This window comes from Lonchura striata, chromosome 9, assembly GCF_050655825.1.
Source record: "Lonchura striata isolate lonStrDom1 chromosome 9, ASM5065582v1, whole genome shotgun sequence".
Taxonomy (NCBI): domain Eukaryota; kingdom Metazoa; phylum Chordata; class Aves; order Passeriformes; family Estrildidae; genus Lonchura; species Lonchura striata.
This window is the reverse complement of record NC_140711.1, coordinates 25,052,045-25,076,384: the sequence shown is the minus strand read 5'-3', so window position 1 is coordinate 25,076,384 and position 24,340 is coordinate 25,052,045. Positions and strand designations below refer to the sequence as shown.

The window sequence follows — 24,340 nt, the reverse complement described above, 5'->3', positions numbered from 1 at the left end:
ATGAAAAAGCAAATAGTCTTGAAAATAAGTGTATTTGAGCAAGAAGAGCCAAGTCCTCATCTGGTGAGGAAACTTTCATCTCCCCACATCAGTCCTTCTCCAATTTTCAGTCTCAATTGTACACAGGGGAAGCTTAAGATTTATTTGAGTCAAAATACACCTGAGTTTTAGTTCTTTCATTGCTGAGAAATATGTACAGTTGTTCCCATTATTTCAGAAGGGTTGGCTTGTTGGTAGGTTTTTGACATCAACCCCCCGGTGCCTTTTTAATTTTGTTTTTGAAAGGCTCTTATTTTTGGAGCTTAGTAGTCATAATGAATAAAAACCTGTGAATGCAATTCAGTCCAGATCCACGTGTTGAGTCACGGGTTCCTCTTCTGTATGTGCAGGAGTCAAATCTTGTCCTTGTAAGGGGATTGGCAGTACCTTTGGAAATATCTGTCCTCTTTCCCAGTTTGCAATCATGAGCTGTACTTCCAGCTCAGTTTTTATATAAAAGCAAATAAACATTTTATCTACAGGCATCAGATATTGTCTTAGTAACCATCCCTATATCTGTGTGCAGCTGCACAGGGTGGGAAAGGAGGCTCTGAAATTTGTTATGTGCTCTGAGTGTGTCTTACACTGTTCATATCCATGCTACTGTGAGGAGATCCTTTTCTTTCCCTCCCTCTCATCTTTTACTCAACCTAAACAAAGCCAAACAAGTGCTTCCCACATCTCTCTGTCATCCATCACTATGTACTCTTTTATCATACCTGTGCAGCATTTTCAAAATCAATGCTCACATTTTGTCTGTTATTATTAGACAGTTTTTCAGTGCCCTAAATCCCTTGATTTGGAGATTGCCCGAGCTAATGAGGTGCACAGAACCAAACCATTTCAGGCACTGCTGGTTCAGTGAGACCCTCAGCTCCATCTCTGAGCTCCTCCTCACTTTGAAGAAGAGCTCACTTTGCCTCTTGGAGGATATTTCTGACCTTTGCCTCCTTTTACCTATTTGAAGTATATGTTCTTGCCATGCAACTGCTGGGGCAGCAGTGCCTCACAGAACCAGCCAGGGACTTCTTTGTGCTGTCCTGGGGATAAATGTCACCCTCACAGCCTTGTCAGCACACCAGACAGACACACACCTGCATTTACCCCCCATATTAATAAAGTGAACATTACTACATGTTTTGTTAAGCCAAAAGTACAACAACAGTACAACCCAGTCTTGACATTGATCCTAATCTAAAGGCAAAGCTGTGCTCAGGCAGGACAAGCTGTCAGGTTTTGATGGCTGCTTGTGCTTCCAGGTTTTGGTAAGGAAAAGTTGTTAAAAACACATTTGAAACTATTTATAATCAACTTTTGTGGCTCCAGATAGGTCAGATAAACATGGGAGCGAATTTGTTGAGGAAAACAAGCTGCCATTCTGAACAGCTGGAGGTTTAGCCATCCCCAGAGCAAAGTCCATCAAACCCAGAGATGTGGCAAACTGCCAGACTGCTGCATGTGTGTCACTTTGATGGTCACACAGGAATGCCCTCTGGGCAGGAGGGGATTAATGATAACTCTCTGAAGCCCCAAGTGCCTCATTTTTGATCTTCCTGTGGCAGTACATTTCTTCCATTTTCACTTTGTTCTCAAAGCTTCACTCTTCATTTAAACCCTCTAAGGAAACTCCTTGCAAGATAGATGTACATTACCCTTTCAGGAGAAACAGAATCTCTGGCAGAAAAATAAATTCTGAAATCTGTTTAGTAATGCCCCTCATGTAGACATCTCTCTCTCATCTTCTTTAAATATTAGTTTAGAAACCAGCTTTCATTGATAGAAATGTAATTGCCATAATCCAGATAGCATGGAATATTTCTAGAGTGATGCTCTAATGTTAATTTGCAAGAATGGGAGAACATTTGCCATCCTAACAAATTCCTTTTGTCCTTGGATGAAAGAGACAGCAAAGACAGTGCCCCTGGCTAAGTGGAGACATGAGATAGATATCCACAATGCTCTGTATGTGAAGTCTAGTGTTCAAGATGTTAAGAATTTTCAGTTTCACTCCTGCAGAAATAAAACTAAAGCTTTATACCCATTTCCAAGGAGAAACCTGCTTGGAAATAGCCTGACTTGGTGCTTTGAAAGAGGTCAAATATTAGCTCTTCATAATGACCTTGGAGATGATAATGATATCTGGGTATTTCTACAAATGGTTCTTCTCAGAGCTGCCCATCAGAGCTAATTTTGCCAAATACACATGCCAAAACCAGACACATCTCTTACTTAATCTGAATCTGTCCATTGAATGAGCCCTAAATCCTACTCCAGCAGTCGAATGTAAGACTTAAGAGCCACCATGTGAGGTACAAGATTTGGTGGACACTAATTGTAGTTAGTAACTGCAATTAAACCCATGTGCAAACCCCTGTGCTGATGATAATGATAGCACCAACCAGCCTGGACACAATTTCTACATCACCCTCCTTTTCTAAAGCAGTGGTTTAGGGCTAAAACTGTGGCTGTAAAAAAGATTTAGTTTCATTCCTCAGGCTTGATACAGGCACAGGGCACAGTCACCATGATTCACCCTCCTCACTTGTGGTTTATCCCTGTTCAATCCAGCCCTGACTGGTGTCTGTGGAGATGACAAAGGCTGTCCTATCTCACACATTCCAGACCCACCAGGAACACAATGCCTTTCACTGCAGCTAGAGGTGCTTGGGCAGAGCTGTATCAACCCTCCTTAGCTGTCAGAAGAAAGGTAAAATTAGGAAAAAGGCACCTATGGAACAGTACAGAGTTCAAGAATTGAGTTTGTCTGCAGACCACACACAAGAGTGCCATTCAGCCAGCCTGCCCTGTGGGACACTGGCTGCAGGACCAGGGCAGGACACAGGACAGCTGCATCCCTCTGCTCTGCCCAGGCTTGATGTGCACCTTGGCTTGTCAGGACCAAACAGGCTCTCCTCTGCCTGTGAGCCCCAGAGCCCAGCAAACAGATCTAGCCCAAAGTTAGAAAGCAGCACCTGCCAACATATTTGCAAGGACTGTTGTGAGCTCTGCACAAGCATTATTTGTGGGGAGCAGAAAGAGATTGGCATCTAACCACTGTCTCCCAGCAGAGTCACCTTCAGACCAGTCAGGCACAGTCCTGCTTAATCTACCTGCATTTCCTGAGCACTGATCACTATGTATCTTTGCATCATGGCCATCCATCACACCACCAGATTCTCATCTAAATACTGCCAGCAGCACTGTGAGCAGTAACATTCCCTCCTTCTCCCTCTGCATCTTATTACTGAAGTTGCTGCTGGCAAAGGAAAGGAAAGTGGCTGTGTCCACAATGACATTAGCAGAGCTGTCAGCTTAATCAATGCTGATCCTTTCCCCCCCACATCCCTGCTTCTCTGCCTGTTGTCCTTTTTGAGGCAGCAGAAAATCCATATAAATTCACCACTGTGCACAGCCATCCAGAAATCCTGGTGCCATGAAACCTTTGGTACCCTGACTGTCCCCAGCTGCACATGCCATGTCCCCCTTGGCCACCCAAGCCCCCAAGCAGAGCCATTGCCAGGGCTCCCAGAGGCCTGGCTTCTCCTGGACAGCAGGAGCATCCCTGGCAGCAGCCACAGCAAGGAACCCCTCTGCTCTCTGCAGTTCCTCATCACAGAGGAAACAGGATTCCAGCAGCACTAAAGGCAGAGCAGGGCACAAGAGGGGCTGGGTGCTTTGACAGAGACCATACTGCAACCAAATAAACTTGCAGCAAGGTTTCCCAAACCCTTGGGAGCTGGGATGGTTGTAAATAGTCTCTAAGCAATTCCATTCAATCAAAACATGGCTTTCCAGTTTGGAAAGGAGCAGGAAAACCTCCACTAGTGGTGCAACCCTAATCAACTTACTCATCCCACTTAGGGCTATTATGGACAACAGTGTGATGTGTAATTTTTGTATTATAAAAATATGAAGTATTGCTGCAGACAATATTTCATAATGTGAATTGCAGAGGATTCACCATGAGGGGACTCTCCTGGGCTCCAGGCACCCCATGAACTCAGGCAGAACTAGCAGTGTATGTGTGAGTGGAGAACAGCTGTATTTGGTCATACAGTTGTGAGGCATGACAGACACAGGCAGCTTGTTTGGTACTTCTGTTTGTGTAGGGTTTAGTTTTTTTTAAAGACAGCTTTCAGAAATGGGGATTTATTTTCTTCCTCCTCAGTTCACCAGCCTGAAACACAATTCATGGTGTTTCATAGGCCTTATTTGATAGGTGTCAGTCAGCTGCAACTGGATTTCATGTAACAAACTCCTAACAATGTACTTGGAGAGGGAGCATCAGAGCAAAGATAGACATTCCTGGACAACTAGCATTTCAAAAGTTTCAGCATTCATCCTCCTCCCTCTCTGTCTTATGTCTTGCACATTGAGGGTGTGGGTGTTTGCACACCCTCGTCTCCCTTTACCACTTGTCAGCTCATTGCAGTTCTCAGCCTGCTGTCAGTGTCACTGTCCCCTGCTGGCACCTGACATTCCCCACAGGCTGGAAAAGGAGTTCACTCATCTGCCCTGCTGTCATGCAGCCACAGGGCCTGCAGAGCCAGCACAGGCCAGGGCTTTGCCCCCTGCTCTCTCCTCCCTCCAGCCCAGCTGAACCACAGCCAAGGCACAGCTTGTGCCAGGGACAGGAGGGATCATGCTCAGGGGCTCAGCAAACACAGATATTGTCTTTCCTGCAATTTTTCCCATCACAGAGTAGATGTGGCCTGACATAGATGTGTTCCTTGTTCTGTTAATAGTTATTCTCTATAAACTTTCTCTCTTCCATTGTGTCTCCATTGCTCCTCTGGCATTATTTGGCTTCTTTGCAAAGCAGTCAAGGAAAAAATCAAGTTTTGTTACTACACCAGGTTTCCCTAAGATTTTGGGGGTTAGAGAAGGAAAGGTTTGTCTCTTCCCTCCCATGGCAGAATAACTCCCTCCAAGCAGCACTGCAGTACTAGCAGGTAACTGCATTTCAGATGGAGTAATTCCACCTGGTGCATATTCCCACCAGCCCAACTGTGGAGAGCTGGTTGTTTAATATCTGTAGATTGCACAGTGATATCAGCGTAATCATCTCCTCTCTCAATTTTCAAATCTCATTGAAAACCATACCAATTGTCTTCCTCAGCAGTACTGCTTCATTTTCCTCTTCCACTGAGCTGTTATTTCATTCACTGGCAGTAGCAGGCACTGACTGGAACACAGTTCACAGGGCTGACCTGGGGCCACAGCCCAGGGCTGAGCAGTCCTACAAGCTTGGACAAAGCACTGTGCCCCTGTTTCCTCATCTTTGACATAAGAGTAATGTTTCTGCTGCCAAGAGAGGCCGGAACAATTATGCTTCAGGAATATTCAATGCTAAACACTTCTAGCAGTCTATTCATCATGTTTATAGAGTAATGGCTTTCAGGAATAAGAGATTAGAGAATAGTCCTGTAGTTACAGAGCTGGGCTGGAGTACAGGAGAGCTGCCTCCTGGCTCTTAGGAAACAGGACAGACCCTAGCAAGTTTTTTGCTTAAATCTTTAGGATGGAAAATACAACCTTTTCCTCTGTGGAGGTTAAGTATTTGCAAACAGAACAGTTACTGTCAGTTTTAAAGTGAATTGTCACTTGTACAGTTCCAGTTTGGAGTCAGTTTATAAATAAAAGACAAGAAGGAATAGCTGTAGTTAGGAGAGGATTTGCAGCAATTGGTTAATATCTGTTCCATGTATTTAATGAAACCTTGCACACTAGAATTAATTCCATGAGGGAAATGTTTCTCACAGCCAATGTTGACTTCAATGGTCATTCATGACATTGAACAAGACAGCTGATACTTGTGTCCCTTTCACTGAAAATAAGGAGCACACCATCAGACCCAATACCTACTGAAAAACCAGACAGTAAGGCTGCTTACAGTCTGCAAAACCAAGGGGCAGGTTTTGTGGTTACTGTGGTTCCCAGACAAGCCTCGCTGCCACCTTCAAAGAGTTAAAGACTTGGCACACCTGATCTCCCACTGGAATTTTGAAGGAACAAGCAGATTTGATTAATGCCACGAGGTGTGAGCAAACAGAGCCCATCCTGCTGCTGCCACTGCCCAGCCCACCTGCTGCCCACAGCTGCTCTGTCGGAATCTGAGGTATTGATGATTATGAGATTGTAGAAAGTCTCTGTCTTTCTGCCCTCACTGCAGGAGCTGTGTGACTCAGGAATGGTTCAGCCCTCAGGATAAAAGGATGAGCCCATTAGCCCGAGGAGAGACAGACGAGGTGAGGTCTCCATGGACTCACCAACTTGACCAGAGCGTGGATGGAGTTTCTCCTTTCCCTTTCTCAATTCCCCCAGCAGAGGAGCAGCACAGCTCTGTTTGGGCAGCAGGTGTCATGTAGACATCTCCTCCCCTCCTTCAGAAGTTTGAGACCTTTGGGCAGAAACTAACTACAGGCTTAAACTGCTCATGTGCCCCTTGTGAAGGGCTGGGCTGACCTGATTTTCTTATCCTCTCCTAATTGCATCCCTTTGCTCAGACCTTCCCCTCCAACCCCCCAAGTGAAAAAGAGTGTCTCTCCAAGGCAGGCACCAAAGGCAGGCTGAACTTCTTGGCTGTATTAATAAGGAAATTAAGGCTAATTGAAGGAAGTGCAGTTACCTCCATATATAGCATTACACTAAATTGCTGCACTATTTCTAGCATCCCTATTTTCTCCAGCATGCTTAAATACCAAAGCAAGTGCAGATCCATAGCATTGGCAAAAGGCAGCAAAGGATGAGCTGGTTTCTTGGCTTATGGAACAGCAAATGTCAAGGAAGTGATTTAATTTGAATACAAAACTAGTTTTGTGAGGAAAAGAAGAATATCAGGTATAGAGAACTGTTTAATCTTTCAGAAAAAGCTGGAACAAACGGCCATCTAGAAGTCAGCTGTATCCCAGTGAGCAGCAAGGGGAACTTCCAATGACCAACCATGTCAGCATGGGTGGCAAGACTCTCCCTTCTTTGACCAGGTCTGGATCAATGGCATGCCTGACATCCAGAGAAGTTTTAACTGTTTTATATCAAGATCCTTAGACACAGACACACACACAAAATGTTACTTGAAAATAGCCCTCCCTTACAGTGGACAGGATTATTCAGTGACAAGGTGTGATCGCTTCCATACAGACTTGCTTTCCATGGGGCAGAGCTGTCCACATGACTTTTCCAGGATAACTTGCCCCTGAAGATCCCAGAGGTGCCTTGGAGCAGTGGCAGTGTATGGGAGAACAGAGCAGGCAGAGGAGCTGGGGCTGTAGCAAAGGCTCTGGGGGAGATGAGCAGAGAAAGGCCTCCTGTAGGAGGCCAGGGGTGCAGGGATTGCTAACAAGGGACCTCTGCTTCAAGGAGAGAAGGAGGAATCACTGAGTAGAAATCGGCTGCCCTTTCCTCTTCCCTTCCTTCTGGGAAGACAGGTGATCAGAAGGATCCTCCAGAAATCATTTCTGGTGGTCTCTTTGGTCTCAGTTCTACCAGGTCTGATATAGAAGGTAGGAATGGTCCTGACATCCAGGAAGGCTGGGTCCATTCTGCTTTGACTCCAGATCCTCTGGGACACTGGGAAAACTCTGGGGCACTCTTTTCCACAGCCCTGCAGTTGTGTGGTGCTCCCTGGGAGCTGGCAGCGCCTCTCTGCAGTCCCTGTGCCCCTCCGTGCAGACCCCCCTGGGCAGGGCTGTCCCTGGAATCCACCTCTAGATGCTGCTATACTACCAGCTATGGATTTCCCGGCAGAAATAAAACGGGAAAGCGATGGCAGAAACTTTTTCACGTTGCAGGAGGAAACTGCAGCAGTACTGGATCACCAAAATGTGCCTTTTTTAAAGTGTGGTGTTAATTCTTGCATAAACCAGCACACCGGGCACAGCTATCCCTCCACATCTGCATGGACGAGCCTGAGCATCACCTTCTGCATCAGGTTTTGTTTGAGGGACAGCTGTGGTTTAGCTTTTCACACAAAGGAAAAATAAGAGTTAAACTGAACTGGTGGCACTGTCAGGATGGGAGTTAACCCTGCCAGGTCAAGGGCAAGGGCACAAGTGATTTGTCACAGACAGCAGTAAATGCACTTGGGGCTGACTCTGGAGAGTGAGGTTTAAGGCTTCAGGCATTAGCAAATTAGCATTTTGCCTAATTAGATATTGATCACTCTCACAAAGCATGCCATGAGCACCGTAAGCTTACCACAGTGTGATGGAAAGTTAGAACATGTACCAGAAAGCACATTAATCCCTTCTCCTCCAGGAACTTTACTCAGACGTTTATCCAACCTGCAAGTCCTACCCTGCTGTTTTCCTAAACAAGTGACAAATATTCCGTTGTTTTCCCAAGGGCAACCTCAGTTTTTCTCTTTACTGCCATACAATGATTTTCACCTTGCATAAAAGAAAGATGTTGCTCCTCCTTTCTTGATGCCCCAAGGTACACAAATTAAGGTGTTCCATATCCAGCTGATCCCATGCCAGCTGTGACAATTGATGAAGAGGATTTTGTCTCCTCACCATCTATATATTCTGTATGAACTGTTTTCCTGTGTGAGTCCCATGCTGTGCAGGACTTAGTATGAGTTCTTTGTGGGCAGATGAGCCCTCAACAGCATCACACAAATATGTTGTTAGCATTGTAACAGTGGGTAACAGACCTCCCTGGCCCTGGGTAACAAAAACTATCAATGTTCACATTGCATCCCTGATAAGACATGTAGACTTACATAAGTGGTTTATTCCTGTATGTACTGCAGAGAGAAAGAAGCAAGAAGCCTGTGCCTCTTATAAGTTTACCCTGGTTCAGCTGGTCTGCAGGACCTTTCTGAAAGTGCCCACAGGACACTGTATTTCCTTTGAAACATTAATCTCAGCTTAGGGCAGGGATGGTGCATGATCAGGCACAAACCTTGGAGAAGAGCCCTTTAATTTTTCCATCTGGGAACTCATAGCAAGTGCTTTTAATGCCTATATGTGATCTCTGGTGGTCTTTGCATGCTGAAATGTGAGAGTTGAGTGATGCTACACATAGGATGGGAAGGTCTCAGGCATGCCATGAGAATTAGTTGGGTGACAGAGAGCAGGGTGCAGTGATGGGAGCAAACAGAAGGTGCTCTTCTGGGGCATAGTCCAACACAGGTGATCCTGAGACACAGGAGGCAAAACCTCAGGGCAGGAAAAGCCTTTTAACCTCAGGACATTTAGCTTTTGACAGCATACAGAAAGTAGTGACTGGCAGAAACTACAGATCCAGCTGCAGCAGTGTCCAGGCAATCCAGCAGGAACTGTCCAGAGACACACAACAGCTCTGCATGGAGAGGAACCTACAAAAGAATGGCCCCTACCCACTGATCTGCTATGTCAAGCCCTGTCCTATATGAGAAATGGTGCTCAAGGGCAGGGAGCAAGAGGTACCTACAGCCTGTACCACAGGCTGTGCCACCTCCCTGATGAAGCTCTGGACAGCTTCCCTGCACCTGCTGGAGAGCCAAGGTCTCTATTTCTCCTTTCCCTGAAACGAATGACAACATTTCCCCCAAATCACTCACGGGGTTGTGATGGCAGCAGAGCACTGGGTGGGGGTCCCTGAGTTCTCTCTTGGTGCCTCTCTTGATGTTTGGGAGCTGGCACTGCTGCTCCATCACTGCCACGGCCGACTGAGCCTTCAATACTGAGCAGCTCCCCCCAAAAGTGCATTTTGCAGCACTTTCCCTGTGGCCCAACCCAGAGCCGTGCTGTTACCCTGCCTTTGCCAGCCCCCTCATTCCTGTTTCACACAGCCTCCAGGCAAAACTGTCAAAGCAAGGTGCAGCTTCCTGGTGCTAAGCAGGGAAAAGGCACCTGGGGAATCCAGAGCTGATGCCAAAGTCTTAATGCTTGCAGAGGCATTAATGCCCCCCACGATATTCTGCTGTCCCAAGATGGGCATTGCTGCCCTGACTGACCCAGCTGCCATCTCTGCCCAGGCATGAAGCCATTCCCGATGAACAGATAGACAGGCTTTCCAAATATTATGTTGTATAGAATCAATCTTGACTTCTCACCTATCAGCCAAATCCTCACACTTCCCCCTGTGTGAGCAGACACACCCCAGCTTCTCTGCATTTGGAAGTGGAATGTTATTTCTAATTTTTATGCTATTTGTTGATACTGCTGGAGGTGTTTGGGGTTTGAGTGAAGAGGAGAGAAGGCAGTTTATGCTTTTCAGTACTGGAGTAGGATGTGTCTGTGGGCATGTTCTGCATCCGAGGTAATGTTACTGATGTCTGGGAGGTTTTCTTCTGGAAAACAGTGGGTACCAAACCTTGTCTTCTTAAACATTACAGGCATCATCTCTTGCCCTGTCTTGCAGTACCTCCTGTAATTAGCTTTTACATTGGAGCTCAGAGTCCATTTTCTGTGTCCAACAATGCCTCAGCAAATTTTAGGTCATGATTGAGGATTGGTATCTGTGGGAACTGAGCCAGAATTTATAGCAGAAACACAGTTCTATTTTTCACTGAATTATATCTTAGCAAATGTCAGCGGGTGTGATAATTACTTGCTGGATGAAATATACTTTTTTAATCATGTAATTTCTTCCAAAACACTGTTTCTGGTATTTTCTCCAAGGGTTGTTTATTAATGACACCTCACAAGCTGAGAAACTGGAACTTTTCCCTTCCAGCCTTTAACAGGAATGAAGGGCTTTGTTTGGGGTTACTAACCGAGACTCACTGCAAGCTCCCTGTATTTTAGGGCAGCCCTAAAATACAGATACAATTATCTGCTTTTCTTGCAGCAGATGCTCTTACAAGACCTCCTGTGACTTTGTGTTACTTGTGGCCAATGACTGCCATGAGCTACACGGTGCAATCAGAGGAAGGGCTGTTGAACAAGCCCAGGCTGTTGGGCAAACCCAGGTTGTCCTCCTCGAGTGTTGGTGGCATCCCTCCACCTCACACTGATGACCTGGTGGGAATCCAGCAGGGCAGAACCTGCTCATAGCTGAGTGCAGCTTCCCTGTAGCTGGAAAACATTTTCAGTCAGAAGAACAATCACTGCTAAAAATGGATTCAGGTCAGCTTTTTCACTGCTTTCTCTCAGGCAGGACATTCAGTGATTTGTCCTAGGCTGGGAGCACATTTTCTCTGCCCAGGGTGGGCAGGCAGTTTCCTCTGTCAGGAGTCCCCTCATGTCACACATGTCACAGCTGTCTTTCTGGCCCCTCTGTGTTCTGCATTCTTGTATTGCCTTTACTTTTTATTGAGCTGATCCTTAAAATCCTTCTCAGCATAAAAATCTAACAGTTGCCACCCTGACAGGGTGACATCTGTGTCCATCTCAGTCAGAGGCAGCTGAACCCTGCTTTAATTTTTCCTGCCCCACTCTCTTCTCTTTTCCACTCTTTACAACTGAGTGTAGGCTCACACAACACAGAGGTTCAGTTCAGAAGAACTAAGGGAAAAAGATCAAACACACATCAGTCATTTTTACTGTAGGTGAGGCATATATGCATATGACAAATCACTAATTTTCTGAGAACAGAGACTATATTCAACATGGGGGGAACCTTCCCTGTGGACAAGGCAGAGGCTGGGGCATCCACCACAGACATTTTAGGCTCTCAGAGGCTGTTAGGATCATGCATTAACTGTGCTTGTTGGCCCAGTCTGTGAACACTGATGTAAAACAAATGCTGTGCCACCTCTCAGTCACAGATATTTTCTGTCTAACGCCTGAGATCCAAACATATGTAATACGGGGTCTGGTTATGCTTCAGCATGTTTTCTAACAAATAATTTCTTAGAAATAAAGCACTAAACAAAAGGGAATTATAATGAAACAAGACAACAATGCTAATGCCATTGCATGTATCTGGGGTAATGATGGGGCTAGATCAGATAATGAAGGTGTAAAATGGATAAACATTGGCATCTCTAATACCCATAATAAATTCTAGGACATTGGAAAACTGCATGATATCAACCAATAAACAGTTCATAACACTAACAATAACGATCTCATAGAAAAAAATTATATTTAGAATGCTAGTCATTGAAGGAAAGTGTTCCAAAATACAGACACCACTACAGGACCACATAAAATGCCTATTTGCATCATGAAAAATAATCAGAGCAATTCTCTTGCTATTCCTCAGCTTCTTGGCTTACTCTGGTATCTCACAAAGCACCTTTTGCTCTTTTGGTTTCATCCTCGCACGTGCAGTGGGGGTGACAACTGCTAGAGTGGCATTAATTCCCACAGCTTTGGCATTAGCAAATTCTCTGCAGGTCCCTCTGCCTGACAGGCAGGAAGTTTTGTTTTAACAAAATGTGTTATGCTGCTTAAAAGTCCGTGTTTGTAATGATGGGGGGGAAAGGAAAGGATCTTCTGTGGGAGCATCACAGGGGAGGATGTGGAGCACAGTGGATGGGAAAGGCATTGCTGCTGCTTTGCCCCCTTGGTCCTGTCTCACCCCACACGTGGTGGAAGCAGCAGAGGTGACAGGACAGCAAACTGCAGCATGGGTGCCTGGGGCTGGCAGCCTTGCAGGGAGCTGCAGCCACCTCTGCTGCAGCAGCACTCGGATCACACCTCCAGCCCACTGACTCAGAGAGGAAGGGGATGGATATATCTCTCCTAACTGTCCAATCCTCACCTCAGTTCTCTGTTTGGCCAAAATTAAACCAACAAATCTGCTGAGGTCCAGCAGCCCCAAATTTAGCAATATATTGTAATAAACTGTACCAGCTCTGCAGAGTCCCTCTGGATGTCAGCGGGGATAAAGAGCAAAGGAGTGAAACCAGGTATCTGTCAGCATTAGCAGACTAATAACAACGTCTCACAGAAGGCAGGGCTGGGACTTATCCCTCTCCTTCAGAGCTTCCTCATCATTTTGCAGCAAGGGAACCGAGGCACAGCAGGGGTGTTGGTAAAAGAGATTCCTCTGAGCATAAGATCACCCTCCTGGAACAGCTGCCCCTGCAAGAGAGCAGCCCAGCTTACAGCCCTGGAAGCAGAGCCAGCCCCAGGGAGGTTTCAGCAGCCCACCCCTCCTGCACGAGCAGGCAGAACACCCTGCTGCCACGCTGGGCTTCGCTTCCCAGCAGATGTGGTGCGTTTGCAAGTGATAGCCATTCCTGTCATATACTGAAATTAATTTCTCAGACAGAAATCTGCTTTATTGGGAATGAAAATGAGCAGCAGACCCATCAACACAAGCACAAGTGTGTGGCCAGCAGGACAGCAACAACATTTGTGATTAAGCAGCCTTTCCCACTGATCCCTTCCTCCACATATGATAATTTAGTTATGGTGCCATTTTTCCAAGACAACTAAGTGCACATATTTTTCTCTTTTTAGTTGACTGCTGCAGAGTGGCTACACTTGAGAAAATTAGTTTTTATCACTTTAATAATCTAATTTTCATAAACCTTTTAACGCAAAAACAAAAACTACTTAACGCGCAGCAAGATAATTAATAATGAAAATAGACTCTGCAGGGGAACTGTAGTACCTGCTGCCTTGCATTAGGCTCCCAGAATAATGAATTAGCCAGGAACTTTAAGTAAGTTTGTAGGAACAATATAAACAGTACAAACACTAACACCACTTCCACTTGATTTAGACAGATCACATCAAGAGCCTGCTTAATATGTTAATGGCCTGACTTTGAGAATAACTTCACCAGTGTCCCTGCTGGAAATATAGTGACTCTTAAAAAACAAAATCATTCATATTCAGAATTTCCACTCTAGACGTGACAGCAAAAAAATAATTACTTACATGGCCTGAAGAATTTTCCTTTTCCCTTGCCACCAAGCCATGATGGAGTGAGGGAAGGGTTTGCAGCTGGAACACAGAATCTGCTCCCCACCCCCAGGACAAACATGGTCCAGTTTGGACCAGGGGCCCAGGATGTGGCTCTCTGCTGCCCTAAGGGAGTGGTAAAGGGGGATGTTCCCTTTCCTGGAAAACAATAAGTTTGTCTGGGTTTGTTTTTTGGTTGCCTTTTTTTTGTTTTGTTTTGTTTTGTTTCTTTTTCATAGAGTATGGGGAGAGATAGCAACTAATCCTTTCTGCTGAACACATCTATCCCTAAGCACATAACTCATTAATGCTGAGAACCAGGCACTGCCAGCAGACATTGAAAGGGCCCTTAAATGCCAAAAATAATGTGTGCATTTATAAAGCACTTAACACCTTCGAAATACTATACAAATATTAACTAATTATTTAAGGAAATAATTATTTCAGGAACTAATTACTGACAGCAAGATGTTTACTGTTTTTTTTCTGAGCATCAGGTGTATGCCAGGGATCCTTTGAAGGACCCTGATGAATTTGCTGGGACTGCAGCTTGCTCTGGGGGGCTTAATGGCTGATGTTTTGGGGAGGGAGCCCAACTTTAGCTTGTCTGGCCCATGGGAGGATGCTCAGCTTAGGAGGACACAGTGGCAGTGGTCCCTGTCCTGGCCCAGACCCTGCACCCATAATTACAAGGGACCTTTTCCAGAAACAACCCCTCCAACCTCTCTGGCAGCCATGATGCAGAATCTGCATGATTAATAAGTGTGCATGAAAAGTTTTTTGTCTGCCACAGTTACAGTCCCTTCACGAGGGACTGCTCAAAGGTGTGAGGTTAAAACCTGTGCTGGAATAGGAAACGGTGGGAGGGGAATCAAGCAAGAATACAGATTCATTTGAAGCTCATCAGGGAATGATAAGGATAGGAAAAAATTCAGAGTGAATTAATGCTGTCAAAGGGTTTAAAGGGAATATGAAAGATTCTTATTATATGAGTATCGGGGGAAGACAAGCACAAATCCTAGACAGATGATATGTCCATTAATTAGTAAACTAAGTTGGTATGAAAATAATGATGACTAGAACCTATCTTTAATGAGACAGATGAAAGAAATGTGAACAATTCAGAAATGAGGAAAAGCCAATAAAACACCTTTTCATAGTAGCATATGAGAAAATATTTCAAGGAAAATTAGCTGATACCTAAATCAGCTGAAACAGATCAGCCTATATTATTGGGGGAAGTGGTGAAAATGCCATGCTGCATGTGATTATTCCTCCTAATTAGCCACCAGAAGACTAAGAATTAGACTAATGAAAAGGCTAATCGACACTTAAAATGAGAAATAAATTATCCCAAACACTATGTTCTGAATATTTACCTAATACCCTTTCTAAAATAATCATCATTTCTCTGGAGGTGAGGGTGAGGAATACAAAGGCAAATGGCACAATTAGGACCAGCAAATGTTCCTTGCAGTGGTCCTGGGTGGCTGCACTCCCTGGTGGCAGTGGCCACTGCTGCCAGCAGCTCAGCAGGACAGGGAACAGGACAGGGAGAAGGACAGGAACAGGATGGGAACAGGATAGGAAATAGGATAGGGAGCAGGATAGAGAAAGGATAGGAAATAGGATAGGGAGCAGGATAGGAACAGGATAAGGAATGGGACAGGGAACAGGATAGGGAACAGAATAGGGAACAGGATAAGGAACAGGATAAGAAATAGGAAATAGGACAGGGAACAGGACAGGGAGCAGGGTGTTCTGCAGGGGGTGCTGAGGCAGAAATGCCAGCACCCAGCTCTCTGGGGTCTCTTGGGTGGCCTCACCACAGCAAAAGGGCTTTTGCTTCCAGCAGCTGGAGGGACCACAACCCCTGGTGCAGCCCTCCAGGAGAGAAGTTGCAGCCCAGGTTGCTGTATGGGATCCCAACATTCTGGGACAGAAATCACAAGTCAGTATTTTCACCTGGGCTTGCCTTGGTACAGTAATGACAGAAGTGGCATTTAGCTGAGCCCACAGTGTAGAATGAGCACAACAGTGCTCCCCAAACACTCGTTTTTAGAGGTGGTGACACATCCAGCTGCCTCAGCCACAACTCTGGTCACGGGGGTTTGGCACCTGAGAGCTGGACCCAGCAGCACAGAGCCTCCAGCAGCACCAGTCTAGCAAGAATAAATCTCACCAGACAAACTTGATTGCTTTTCTGATAGAAACAGAAAATTAATGGATGAAAGGAATGCTGGAGCTGTAATATATTTGCATCTGAGCAGTGCATCTGATACTGTGCCTCATGAAACCTTTCTAGAAAAATTAATTTAAATCAGCTTGAAGATCAACACTGTCTTAATTGAAAACAGGCTGGAAAGCCATAAAGAGAGTCTGACAGGGAATGGCAAACCATGGAGTTGAAGATGAGGAGACTGTAGAAGAACCACAAAGCTTACTCTTAATTTATATTTAATATCTTCACTGTTCATCTAGAAATGGTGAAGGGAACAACATTTTAATAAGATATGCAGATGAGATGAAAGTAAGAGGAATTAAATCCTCCACAAAAGATGCAAACATATCCAGAGAGAGAAGCAGCTGGGTCAGGACAGTATAAAATGCTTTCAGGATTAGTCACAGAACAGGAGACTGTGACCAGTTTTCCCATTTGCTGGAACAAACAGATCATTAGTTTTCATTGGTAGGAGGAAAGGAGGTTTGGGTTCATAATTTTGCATGTCTGCTTCACTGGATGTGAGTCTTGTGAGCCTGAAAGCTTATGAAAATCCAATTCTACACCAGCATGTTGTACAATTTGGATATTCTCTAAGTTAGTGACATAAGGCAAGATGTTACTTCCACATGAGTGATATTTTCAGACTGCAGTCTTCATGACAGATGTACATACTCAATAATACTTGCAAAAAAAAAAAAATTAGAATTTGCCTGCTAAACATCAGAAACAGAACAGTAGGTGAATTCCATCTACTCTCTTCAAACTTGTGGACACAAGTTAGAACCAAGTTAGAAATGAGCTGTGGCAGCAGAAGGGCAGAGCAGTTTGGGGCAGGACAGGCTCAGATCACCTTTGTGCTCTTCTGCTCTTTTTACACCTGGAACATTGTGCTCAATTCTGGGAAGCTCATTAGCAAGGAGATATTGAAAAATTGTGGTGAGTTCAGAGAAGAGTAACAAAAATTATCAAGGGGATAGAGAGATTCATTTATAAAGGAAGATTAAAGGAACTAAATCAGTACTGGAAGAACTGAATCTGTAATACACTCAGAAAAAATGGCTACAGAGAGATATTACAATCTAGTGCTGAAAGGTACAAATGCCAAAGACAGGGAAAATTAAGTGGAGGGGGGATTAAAGGAAGTATGAGAATTAGAAATGAGAAAGAGAAACAGATTAAATATCCAGAAAGAATTCCTGACAAGGAAACTCTCATGTGTTGCAACACTAGAAGTTAAAGTGAAGAAAAAGCCAGAAGAGGTGCAATGGAGGGTGATCACCCAGTCCCCCTGAGAGCCAGGAGATCACTGTGCTGCCCCCTGCTCTCCCTGGGATGGACAAAAATCCCCCTCTGGGGGTGACACGAGAGCAATCAATGTATGAATATGTATGAGACTATTGTTCACTGGGAGCTGAGGTTACATATATTTCAAATTTCCTCCAGTGAGCATTTGTTCAGAGTGGAGAATTTAGATTCTGGTGTCTGTGCAATTTTCCAATTGATTATCTGAGAGATTTAATGCTCGGTGGTACCGTGGGACCAGAGGTTTTATTCTCTGTGTAAAGTTTCCAGTTCAATCTCCCACCCTTACAGTCACTTGTCATCACTCTACAGTAGAGCACCTTTATGCTCTGTGCCACAGCAGATATCCTTTTTGCCTCCTCCATGCCAATACAAATCCTTCAGGATTTCAGCCACCTCAGGATTGTGTGGCTGATGCTACACAGCAGCTTGGGTTTCTCATCTATTTCACTTTACTTCATATTTCACCTCTCAAATAATGATTAAGTCAAGCCAAAGCCTTGTACTAATCAGTGCAGCAGAATTTGCATTGTTATACACGTGAGCCCCCTGTACCTGCCTTTGTAAAGCAGCACGTGAGCTATCTGTTTCCAGAATGAGACAAGGGCTGCATGTTTTAGCTGAGATCAGCTCCTCTCTATCACCTACGCTCTCTTCACGAGTAATTTTATGCACATTAGAAAATGTAGTTTGGCTCTCCCCCGCTCCTAATGATAGTTAATTAAACCAACTCATGTGAAGTAAACCACCTTCCATGAATGACTGAACAAAGAGGAAGGTTGGATGGCTGCATACCTTGGATATAAGCTGATAGATTGGAGGAAAAATAAGTGGAAATTAATTAAATTAAGGCATATTTGGGAGTATTGTTTGCCCCCACCCAAAAAGAAGACTTTTTTTTTGAAATGGAGAGTTGAATTTTTCTGTCTCTTGTACCAGGTGAAACTCCCAAAATGAGCAAAGCTTGTAGGGAGCTTATCTGGAGAGGAAGCACAGACCTGCTTTGGGAGCAGTGGCAACCAGTGGGGGAACTGTGCCTGCCTCGCTCCCAGCAGCTGTCAAGTGTGAATTCCTAATCTTTGCAAAAAGCCGGAGATGGAGTCAAATGACTTTGTATTACTGTCATTTGTATTCTGCCTCCGGATGCTTTCATTCCTCTTGCTTTGAGTAATATTTTTTCAACCTTGTCTTCCCATTAAAATTTCCTCTTCATTAGAGAGCATTTCAATATAATTTCCTCCTGAACGGAGCTCAGGGTACAGCCCAACTAATAAGAATTGCATGATCTGCATTATTATGCACACATAATCCATTATAATTGAATCTTATTCCACTTTAATTGCATGTGTTTACAAACACTGCAACAGATTATGTATTTTAGTTGATTGTGCCATTAATGATTGAAAAGTCAATGCTGTTTTGTGTTAAACCCATTTTTGGATTGCATAACAAGTGAAACAATATAAAAGTTCTGGGGAGTCACAAGATACATTCCTAACTTTCTCTGTTTTATTTTTAAGTGTTGAGAAGAACTCTCCCCAAACTGAAGCCATGCATCTTTAAAATTGCTACACTTTGTATCATCCAAACAATGTTCAGTCTTCCAGAGTTTGGCAGGATTTTAGTTAAACACTTGCTCTTGGTTGAATTTGGAAGCTAAAGGTACTTTAGTGACACAGACTTTGTTGTTTGCTGTGATTTACAACGGCCCCACCACCCACAAGCTGAGTGCTTCTGTATTTCCAGAGAAGAGCTTTGCACCCAGAACTCACACATTTCTGAGCAGGCTGAAATTCCTGAGCATTTCTGAGCAGGCCCCCATTGCCTGACTGGGACTTTTGCTTTTGGGCAGTGAGATAAGGTCAGCAGATGCAGAATTATTTAGGAAATGGACCTCCTGAGACTCCAGATACTGAAGAGAATTGGAAAATCTGGCAGCACACTGTGCTGTTTTGGTGCAAGGTCAGTTAGATAAGGTCAGTCAGGATGTTAAATCCAGCCACTGCCTAGTTTGTCATCACATTTTGTAATAGCAACGAAGAAGTCTGATAGTCCAGAATCCCCAGAAGAAAAAAATACGAAAACCAAGTCAATATTTTTACCAAGATTTATAGAAAATGTACTTCTTTTTATGTGCCTTTCCTCAGATACATTTACCCCGTGTAGTTTTAACAGAGATAGAAGTGCTTTATCTGGGCTCTGTTCAGCTTTTCTCCACATATGATTATTCTGCTGCTCTTTAAGCCTCTGTGCAGGGCATTTTCTCACCCTAAAATCTGTCCTTCAGACATGAGTAACACCTTGCTGAAGATACTGACAGGACCACCAATTTTAAGCATCTTGCAAAGAGTCCTCAAAACAAACAGTAAATTTTTGTCACCAGTGCATCACAAATCCAGTGGCTTTCCCTTGAGCCTCCCCTGATCCAGAAAGTCAGTAATTGGGAACTGACTTCATGGCCCCAAACATGCATATTGACTTGTTTAAATTACATTATAATGTAATAAAATATTGCTATGCTAGTGTAGGAGAAAGGGTTTGTCTGAGTGGAAGACAGGCTTTGGCAGAAATCAAAATGCAGGTGATGTGCTCAGCAACCTCAGGATGTGATTGTTTATGTCTTTGACAATAAATAATACATCACAGGCACTGAAAAATGGAGCTTCACAAAAGTCTTGTGAAGTAAATCAGCAGCTGTTACCCAGGACAGAGAGGGAAATGGGGCCTAAAAAGGTTAAGGAACTTGACCAAGAAGAAGCAGCAACCTGTGGCCACGTGCAGCTCCTGGGAGTGCCCTGGTTTGTGCTGGGAAGCACAAGCCCTTTCCCTCCCAATTCCCTTTTAGCTACCAACTACAAAGAAATAGCCACTAATAATGCATTTGGATACTAAGTTGTCAGGAGGATGTGAAACCAGGAAATAAATTAATGGTTTTTATGCTCTGTGATGGATTTACAGAGAATCTCAGAGGCTTTCATTTGGACAGGCTGGGTTCTGCCATCCCTTATTGTTTCATCTATTGGATTTCTGATAAATATAAAGCTCTCCAGTGGGACTGGGGATCTGAAGGGTTTTGTGGTGGAATTAGAGAAATATGGTGTGATTCTGTGTTTATACCAGGAAGGCTTTTGTTTTGTGCTTTTAGGGATTTGGGCAGGAACTGCGCCCTTGTCATTAATTGTTGTCCATTATGACTCGAACAAACTTACTGCATTGTTTAAACTATTTTCTAGGCATCACAAAATGTGGAGACATTTTGCCTATGTTGAAGTGTGAGATTCTGTCCACTTCTACACAGCTGTGTAAGATTCTAGATCAGGAGGGTATGCTGCTAATGCAGAGGTGATCTGGTAGACATTTATGTTTACTGTTATTTATGGCAGTTTGCTGTGATTTGAAAATACTTTGGGCTGAATCTGGTTAATCCACATGCAGTAAAGGCAGGATTTCATTGCTCTGCCTTATCCTTTCTTCCTTCCTTCCCTCCAAGGATGTGACATCCTGCTGCCTGCAGCCACATCCAGATCTGTTCTCTACAGCTCAGTGCCAAGTGGCCACAACCACAGTGGGCATTTCTGTTGAGGTTTGCACTCAAGCCAAGAATTTTTTTGTGCTTTTAGGGTAGAGGATGGCAGCATGCCTCTCTATAGTCAGGACCCAGTGCTGAGGAAATGCTTTGCTCTCCTGTGATGAGAAGTGTGGCAGAAGTGAAAAGCATCAGTGTTACTGCAGTCCTTTCAAAGGAGCCCCCCTGGGAGCTGACATTTGAGGGATTCCCTGTGTGTGGTGGGCTCTGGTGTCAGCCAGGAAAGCCAGGATCCATGAACAGGCTCACAGGTACTTTGTGAGGAGCTAAAGCTTGTGGTTTTGGGGAGCAGCTCTGCAGAGCTCTGGAAGGAGCAGCTCTGTAGCACAGGAGGAGAGCTGGTACAAGGTCAGAGCCTTTAGAAAGGGCAAAGAGAAAACAAACCATGCATGCCTCGCCTGTGTGCATTTGCATGCATGTGCATATGCAAGTAGGTCTGTGGGTGTAATTAACTCTGGTTCCTGGGTGCATTTGGAAAACAAAGTGTCAGGCTGCAGAATAAACCCTCCTCCTTGTGTAAGCACAACTACATTCCTCAAAACAGGAAAGAGGAGGGATTTAAAGCACTGCAAAAGGCTGTATTGAGGCTAAATCCTCGTGCTAAATCAAACTTGCTTCAGTTAAATAAGCTCATCCACTCCTCCATCATACAAACTAATAGTTTTTCACTCTCAATACTGAAAAAAAAAAAAAGGTCAAAAGTATTATCACTGTTTTTAACCTGGCAAAGTTATTTGCTACTGTCCTGAGGTGTGTCTTCCAAGCTTCTGGACCAATGCAATTTTTATGCTTGAAGCTTTGTACGTACAAACCTCTGAGGGTAGTGGGGAGGAGGTGAAAACAAACAAGTTATCTGACAAGTTGGCACAGTCTTAACTAGTGTTGAGCAGCTGGAGAATCTGGAAAATACATCAGACTTGGAGTCTGTGGGGAAAAGAGGAAATTCTGCAGTTACCAGAGTCTTTCCATAAAAGGAACAAATTAAAGAGAGAGGTGAGCAGGCAGAGCATTTCAAAGATGGAAAGTCTGCAGACAAGAAAGTGTGTTGATAAGACCATTAAAAGCCAGCAGAGTGATTAATGGAACAGAATTGCCTTTTGGTTCTTGGGATGAGCAGGCAATTGCATCCCAACGGGATCACCAGAGATCTGAGCACAGAAGTCAAGCCATCACTGAAAATATCCATTTATTCTCACTGCCCTGCCAAATACCTCTCCTTCCAGCAAACACTGATAAGCTGAACTTCCCATATCTACTGGGATTTTAGTGGGCAAGGTTCCTGGAAGATGCAAAAAGGCAGAGAAGTGGGGGAATAGGATTGGTGGCATGCAGAGCTTGAAGAAAAATATCTAAGTAGTTCATTGAGTAGAAACCTGGATGTGAGGACAGCTCAGGTCCCAGCCCCAGGAATTCCCTGGAATCCTGGGAATACCTGCAATGTAAACCCCATGGCCAGGGTGGGAGGTCACACCTCAGCACAAATGTTTTCTGTCCCTGCTAGGCAGAGTGCTGCGAGCTGTGGAGCAGCTTTAAGCTCATAGCCAGGAGCAAATGGAGGGGCTTTCAAGCACCAGAAATACCCAACGATTAACTCAGCAGTGGCTGAAATAAAAGAAGCGTCATGCGTGGAGGAATATTTGGCATGTTTCCAGGTCTTAGCAAATACAGAACCCCATCAGTCTAAAGAAGCATTAGGAGTTTATGATGTGGAAATAACTGGCTGGTGTGTGACGCATTTCCAGCTTATGGTGAGCCATCTATTAGAAGAAAATGTTTTAGACATTCTGGGGCTGGACCCAACCTCCCTGCTACAGGCCAAATGCCATGGACATGAGGCAAGTGTTTCAGAAACAGAATATCCTGCCATGGGCAGAGAGGGAAGAGATCAGGGAACATTAGGCATAATTACTTCTCAGCTGTTTGGTGCTCAGATGAGGTGATGGGGAAAAGTCTTCTGTAATAGCAGAGTTGGGGCAGCTTCTGTTTGTTGTGGTGACACCTCTGCTGGCTTCCTCTCACTCTGAGGCTTCCACTGCAGACACAGAAACCTTTTACAATTTGACCATTTGACTTGAAGAAAGTGCTCACAGTAAAAGGGAATCTGCAGAAATGGCAGGAGTGAGTGAACTGTTCTCAGTGCATTTATTTTAGCAGCAAGAAGAAAAAAAAAAAGGGTGGCTTAGTCATGTGCAGCAATCAAGGTCAGCATGACCTTGGGTTTGAGTAGCAGAACTCCATCCTCTCCAGTGGAGTCAGGGAATGCAGAGCATTCCATGGACACCACCTGGTTTTACAAATATCTTCAGCATCAGGAAAAATGCTTGCTTTACAAAGGAGCAAACTGAAACACAAGGAAATGCCCAAGAATCCAGCAGCACATCCAGCAGTGGCAGACTGTGGTAGGTTGTCAGTCTGTCTCTGCAGCTGCATTCTCCTTGGGAGTAAGATGGGGGAAAGTATCAGTATGTCACTGACAAAAGAGGGCAAGAAATCCTCTATCTCCAGAGTTAACTCCAAATGGTGTTCACAAGCCTTACAGCGATTTCCTTAATGGGCACTTTCTGAAGAGCGTTTCTCTAGAGAAATTCCTCATTGGAAGAAAATCTCAGGTAGTTTCAGGAGAGCAAACCTCTTCCTTCCATAACCCTGGGGTTACAGGAGCTGCCCCAAGGTATCTGCATCCTTTGTTGGTAGCAGACCCAGCAGTGAACCTCTGACTCTAAGAAATGCTGGCTTTCATATAGAGAATACAAGCAAATGGGAGCCAAAACTCAACTCAGACAAGCTGAAAAATGGGCTTGTATCTATTTTTTTTCCTTCTTTTAAACACTAATTTTCTGTCCTCTGAGTCTTTTTAATTCTTCTCTCTGCTATTTTTGTCAAAGACAAGATTTGTGCTTTTTATTTGACACAGTCTTTTCAGTTCCTCTGGGGGAAAAAAAAAAAAAAAAAGGGAGAAGCTGTGGACATATCAGTGCCAGCTACAAAGGGCTACAGGGAAGATTTCTCTGCTGTAGAAACTCTGCTTGGTTTCACACAGCACCAAAGGAAGGGAGGTTTAGTCCAAACTCTTTACTTTTGGGCAGGCTTATTTTCCCATTTTTTAACCCTGTGACATTAAGAACCTTTCCAGAAGTAAATGTTCACTCTTCTCTCCTGAAGTACCAGGGCTTCTCAAATGTGTATAGGATCTGGACACACACACTTGTTTCCCTTTCAGACAATAACACCTGGTCACAGTGCACTTACTCTTCATGGCCTTTATGAATGAAAATGTCCAGATATTTGCAGGAACAGAGTCCCTTTTGCTTCCTGACTTGAATAACATAGTAAATTTATGGACTTTGCATGTACCTTCATGCTCAGAAGGCAGGATGTGTTGCAGGAGGAGTTTTAATACCA

The 24,340-nt window shown here is 44.3% G+C and overlaps 1 protein-coding gene across 2 annotated transcripts in view; it reads left to right on the top strand.

Moving 5' to 3' along the window:
• KCNMB2 (potassium calcium-activated channel subfamily M regulatory beta subunit 2) overlaps positions 1-24,340 on the top strand; it is a 138,697-nt gene that overhangs the window by 6,260 nt on the left and 108,097 nt on the right. The window lies entirely within an intron of this gene.